Source organism: Pantherophis guttatus, chromosome 5, assembly GCF_059756535.1.
Source record: "Pantherophis guttatus breed Tessera chromosome 5, ASM5975653v1, whole genome shotgun sequence".
Lineage (NCBI taxonomy): Eukaryota > Metazoa > Chordata > Lepidosauria > Squamata > Colubridae > Pantherophis > Pantherophis guttatus.
In genome coordinates, this window is record NC_142067.1 from 103,716,601 (window position 1) to 103,723,509 (window position 6,909).

At 32.0% G+C, this 6,909-nt stretch overlaps 1 long non-coding RNA gene across 1 annotated transcript; it reads right to left on the reverse strand.

Moving 5' to 3' along the window:
- Nucleotides 1-3,291: 3,291 nt before the first annotated feature.
- Nucleotides 3,292-5,331, reverse strand: LOC117667193 (uncharacterized). Its single transcript, XR_004591985.2, has 2 exons — nucleotides 5,206-5,331; nucleotides 3,292-3,493 (listed from the first exon to the last, which is right to left on the reverse strand). It is a non-coding gene; the product is annotated as an uncharacterized LOC117667193 (long non-coding RNA).
- Nucleotides 5,332-6,909: the final 1,578 nt, after the last annotated feature.

Consider the following 6,909-nt stretch of genomic DNA (forward strand, 5'->3'; position numbering starts at 1 on the left):
CTTAACAGTTCGATACAAGGAGTGGCTGGAATGCACATGTTGATCAGAAGGTGCCAAAACTATCTCACAAAAGCACAAAAGCAATTTGTGAAAAGTCCAATAACAACTTTCAAAATGAAAATATCTCAAGCTATTTTTTAAAAAACCCAAATAGGGAAGGCATCTGGGCCAAATACTTACTATAAAAATGTTGAAGACCAACTATTAATTCCATTTAAGAATTTGATGAACTCAATTATGCAAGGATCTGTTATACCTAAACATAATTCTAAAAAAGGTCAAGATCCAACCTCTGCTGAGAACGATTGACGGGTTTCCCTTTGGAATAATGATTATAAATTGTTTTCAATTATATTAACTGAGTGACTAAAAAAGATTTTATAGAACTTTACACATGAGGATCAACGTGGATTTTTTTTTAACAATCTGTGTTAAGTCAGCAGTTAACAGACAACATGGTTGATATAATAGAATACTTTCAACAGCATAATGAAAAACCAGCTGTATATATCTTTTTTAGAAGCAGAGAAAGCTTTTGACAATTTGAACTGGGACTTTATATTTTAAGTGGTAGAAAAAACAGAACTTGGGGGAAAAAATTCCAGGAGATATAGGTGATTTATACACCACAGAAAGCTCAGAACCATGTAAGTGATGAGTTAACCAAACCCTATGAGGCACAGAATTGAACACGACAACATTGTCCTCTATCACCACTGCTGTTTATTCTATTTATGGAAAATTTAAACAGAAATATTAGAAATGATGTCCACTTTAAGGTATTTCAAATAATTTAAAAAATTATAAATAGTGGAAACATAATCTGTCTGAAATTACTTTGATGGGCATATAATACAGTTAAGAAATTCTGGAATTGGAAAAATACTTTCTGAAAAGTTTGAAAATGAACATAAAAATCAAATCTTCAGCTTTCTTTTAGAGATGGCAGATGAACAATTGGAAAGAAAATATGGGACTTTGTTTTTATATATGCATTGGCTGCAAGCAGTGGTGGGATTCAAGTAATTTAACAACCAGTTCTCTGCCCTAATGATTTCTTCCAACAACCAGTTTGCCAAACTGCTCAGAAATTAACAATCGGTTCTCCCGAAGTGGTGAGAACTGGTTGAATCCCACCACTGGCTGCAAGGTTGTTATATGCCTAAAGAGGGAAACAGAACAATATACCTATAATGGAAGAATGAAATTTGAAGAATGGAAGAATTTGAAATTGAGACTTCGCCATCTCAGATAACTGAGATGGTGAAATTAACTATTTTGCTTAGAGAAAATAACTTGAATAAATTTCTTGTGAGATTTCCTACGATATAAGGAGAAAAATCAACTTCTGAACACATCAGCCCACTCTTCACTAGGACAAGAAAAACAAGTGACTTTTTGAAATTACAAAGTCTGACCTGAGTTAATGAAAGATAAGGAGTATTTCTACTAAGCTGAGAGTGAAGAACATAAAGAACAATAGGATTTTTTAAAAAACAGTGTTATTTCACAGCTCAGCGGTCATTAATAAAAATCCTCACTTCTTTTTCTACTATTCACTTTTTTCTCTCCTATTTGTACAGGATATTAGGATATTTACAGCCTCTACGTGTTATTGAAATACAACATTCAAAAGTCCCAGAAGACTGAACTAATGGTGAGAGATACTGAGAGCTCTAATGCATCAACATCTGGAGAGTCACAGGTTTCCATAGCTACATTGCAATGATGGGAGATATTTTGAAATCTTCAGCTACTATAGGGGATAAAAAATCCTGAAGAAAACTCGTTTGGCAGAACATTCAGTTTGTGAGATGCATAGAGCTTTGTATCCTAAAGAAAGTTTCAAATGAGTGAATAAAAGCATTTTGCATAATTATTCATAGATATGCATAAATTTCAGTAACAGAACGTATTGCAAACAAGAACCACCAACAAATGAAAAATGAAGGGTTTATTGCAGCTTTCCAGAACCTGGGGTTCTGCAGATGTATCAGACGCTGAAGGCTGTAAACTCTATCAAGAATAATGAATTTCCAAGCTAGGGATTATGGGAGATGAGGCTCAATAGACATGAAGGCCCCCAGGCTAAGGTTTACTACACAGAGAGAAATTACTAAACAAATAGTATATAATATATTTTAAAAATCGTGGCAACTGTATGGGACGGTATATTTTCAGTTGCATAGAGGAATTATATACACAGGCAGTCACCTGTCCAGAGCTCTTTTGTGTAGTTATGATTAAACCGTATTCATTATTTTTTAATCTTTAGTAGATGTTATAATTATAAAATCTGCATTTTTAAATTTGCTGACACAGCAAATTATTCACATTCAGTGAATAAAATGATTACTGGGGCCAATCGGAGCATTTTTGTGCTGACACAGTTCCATTGGGTTTATGTTCTAAAAATTGACGCAATTCTGCCTCTTCCTATTTGCTGCTATCCTCCAAATCTAAAATGAAAAATACACAGTGTTCTGGGGAGTGATCAGTTCCTAATTCCAACCCCATACCTGGGTGTTAACTTTTAAGTATTGTACATTGTCAAATATATGCTGCGTTTCTGGTAGAATAATTCTGATGGGTTTAGTTTTTCATCCTCACTGAACTATCATGCATTAATAATTCTGTTGTACATTACATGGATCTTTACACCTTTTAAAACGATGAAGTTAAATATATAATTATACCATATGTTGAATTAGCAAACAGGACAGACATTAAAAGGAAATAATGTTAAATAGCCCTCAAGTAAACATCTCAAATTGTGTACAGCCAGTAAATAATCTAGTGAGTAATGGTATATATATTTACCTATACATTTACCTGGAGGAGGGTATTAAAGCAAACCATTGAAGGCCGGTTTGATATAGTCCGGGTTAAAGGTAATACATTAGAACTTTGGAGACTGTGAATTTGAGTTCAGCTTTTGCCATAAAGCCAGCTAAACCATTCCTCAGCTCTAGGAATAAATAAAATCAATGGTAAATAAACTTGCTAAGAAAACTGCATTACTTGTCCATACAGTTGGTAGGAGTCAAGAATTACTTCAAGGCACTAAACAAGCAAACAAATAAACCATTCACTTTTGTCATTGTTTATTTTACTTTCTGAAATTTCTCCTCCTTTCTTCCTGTTCTCATGTAGCCTTCAATTAATCTCATGTAGCCTCAGTTTAATTGGAAAGTATTTATTTATTTAGTTAGTTAGTTAATCAAATTTATAGACCCATTCATCTCATCCAACATGACTCTGAGCAATAAACAAGAATCAATAAGAACAAAAAAGTATACAATATTTTATTAACAAATATCATAAAAGCAAAATTACAACCCAAAAGATAGGGATTATGAAAATGGTAACCTCAACAATGGAGCCATCTGAAAAGATCTCCAGTTGCCTGTGAGACCCAGGCCTGACAACATATCCAAGACTTAAGGGCTTTCTTTGGGGAAAGTAATCTGGCTATTATCCAGAAGCCTGTTATCTGAAAAAGAAGAGGAGAAAGAGATTGCTGGAAAAAAAGAGAGAAAATGAGTAAGAACAAAGGAGAATGGATAGTCTTGAGCACTTTGGACTCTGATTTCCACCCACCACTTTCCTTGGTAATTCTCAAGTCATTTTCTTCTTGTGACAATATCTTCCTCTAACAGACAGATAAATATCCGTTCTTATCAATGTTTTACAGGAAAAAGAAGTCATATAGGATCCATTTTAAACTTCTATATCAGTCCTAAAATCCTGAAACAGATGTATCTGCGTACAGTTCATAGACAGTATCTCCAGTTCTAATAACCTAAAATATTTACATCCAGTTTTAAAAATATATCCAAGTACAGAGATAATTTGGACTTAATAAAATGAGCTGCTTGTCATATTATGGTGTGATGCTGCATCATAGACTTTCAATTGTTCTAACAACCATTGTCTATTATGCACTTTTCTCTCAGACAGCAAGCAGGCAGGCAGGCAGACAAACAGAAACTTTATTTCAGTGATTGATCAATAATAATACATTCAGTAAAACAATCAAAACATCAATGATTGTTGGCAACCATTTGGGGGCAAAGCTTACAGTATATATAATGTAGCAGATGCCTACTTTTAGAGAAATAGATTTGATTGTCTAACAATGCAAATAAAAATTATCAGAGTGCCCCAGAAATTTAGATTAAAAAAGGGCAATCAATTGATGGCAAATGTCCCTATAGAACTGACAGTACAAAATAATAGGGGAAGTAGTTTTTATAGCACCTGTGTCAGTATTAAATTTCATAAGGGGGTTTCCTATACTTCCCTTCCAAAACAGCTGTGGAGAGAACATTAAATCAGGCTAAATACTTAATTACAGAAAGATTTATTCTTAAAAAACTATAATTTATTCCTCATATTGTATCACATAAGTTCTTTCAGATCTGTGTAACTGGTCTTGAAATATACTAATAAAGCTTTATCATATCAACTGACTTATTTAATATTTGAAAAGGAAAAGTCAGTTTTTTTTAAAAAAAATGGAAAATGCATATCATATGGATGTTCTATCAGTAGGATTTCAGATTATTCTGCTTTGTTTTGTAAATATCAAAATAGCACAGTGCTTCAGCCGAAGTGAATAGATTTATTAACAATAGCTAAAATCATATGAAAAGTTATTGGAAGGGAATTCATGCACAGCTTGTTTAAAAATTGATACAACATATTGCTGTAATATCTAAACGATCTTATAATCAGGAAACTTTTGGAACAATAATTTCTAGCACATAGTAAAACTGCATATGCGTGTGCAAACACATGCAAATAAACACTCCTTACTAAAAAATAATTTCATTTGATTTCAATAAATTGTCAAATTGAAGTTGCACTGGAAATGCTCTGAAAAACAAAGGTACATTTTCTACAATATGCGTGTTGAATATTGGATATTGCTTCTGATGATGATAGTCATTATTCTGTGTTCATTCGAGGAAGACAAACCCAGCAGTTCATCCAGGCACCTTTATTAGTCTTGTCTATTGTGTTTTGTTAAAGATTGTGTTTTGTTATCTGCCTTTCATCGAAGGAAATACTGCATCCATTCAGGTTTTCTCTGCTACGACAAAGGATGTTTGCTTTTAACAGCTCTAACAGAAGCAATTGTCTAGATATTTGATTACTTTCACTGAAGCCCCTAGCACAGAATGAAAAATAAAAGATGCTTACCTTTCTGCAGCTTCGTGAATTGGCCATCAAATTTTAAGTTAACTCCTTAATGTGCAAAATGTATGGATTATTTTCTCCAACCTACGAATGATTCATTGCTCAAGGCCCTGCGATGAACTCTTCAACTCCAACATTCACACTGTGGATTATAGCATGTGACTCCTGGATAGCCTTCAAGTTAAGTTTAGCTTTTGCCCATCTTTTCTCCTTTTGAGAAACAAAGATCTCTCACATCTACAATTAGAGACATTAAGTAAAAAAAAAAAAAAAAAAAAAACGACAACAGCGAAGAAGTGATGCTCAGGAGAGAATATAGAATGAGTTGGTCGAACTCAAATTCCTAACTATTGCTACTGATAAAATATTCTGAATTTATTAAGGGAGATCAGAGGACCTGTATTTCCTTGTTTCCTGAAATATACGAAGAAACCCATTTTCTCTTGCTGAGCTTGTGCTTTGGAAAACCCTCTCTCTCCCCCACTCCGAAATTCAGATAATTGGTAGGCTGAAAATACAAATGACTGTTTGATAAATGACTGAAAATACAGTTATTTAGAAGCACATTTCACATATGAAATATCTCCATCAACTTATTGTGCAATTTGTTTTTTCTCATTACTGCAGAAGTTTTCATGTATTCTTTTATTTGATTTTTTAAAATCATTATTAATTAAAAAATAATAATTATCCGTTTGCCATGAACGGTTTAATGTCTTTTTCAATGCACTCTAAGCCAACAAGTCTTTTAATTGCCGCAAGCAGAAACATTTAGCAAAAATACTTTAGACAGAAAAATAGCATATAATATGCAACACCAATAAAACAAATTTTCAAGAGATTAATATCCTGAAAGATCAGCCCTTGAAAATCCTAGTCTTTTTTTAAACTGGGAAAAATGAAACACTCTCATTGAACTATGCCCCAATTTATTAAACATGTTGAGAAATATTGTAAGCAACCAGCTACATCACTTTCATTAGCAATTCTTATTCAGAAATGTGTGATATGACCAAACATTCTAACTTGGATAGAATTGTAAATTATTCTATAAATAAGCCACATTTTTCAGCCGCTGTATAGTTTGATCTCATATTTTCATTTTTATGCGTTTACAGTTCATATGATTTTTTTTCTAATAGGATAACCTACACTGTTTCTAAAAAATATTTTTTTATGTTTATTCTAAACAGGTTAAAAAAATAAATTCCATACTATATAGTAAATTTTCATGTTTATATATTTGTCCATAAGCACATATGAACACATGACACATGTACTATATGTTCAACTGAATTTGCTGTCAAATTAATCAATATAGCAATACAACTATATTTATATTTGGGCTCCTTAAAATCAAATACTAATGATGGTTCCATTGATTTAAATGGGAACTAAATTCAGCAAAAATAAATTTAATCTAATTCATAACCTTATTTTAAAATTAAAAATGCAAAAAAATTCTCTGCAGGTTATGAACCAAATAAGGATATTATATAATGTTTATTAAATTACATTGTATTGTACTGTATATTTATTATATTCATTATGTTCAATTTTATTATTGTTATGATTACTTGTAATATATTCTTTAATTGAGACAAATATAAATATTATTATTCAAATATTATTATTCAAAGCCTCAATTTAAAATAAAGAATGTACTATTTTTAAAAAGAAAATAATGCTGCCTATTTTAGCAGAACA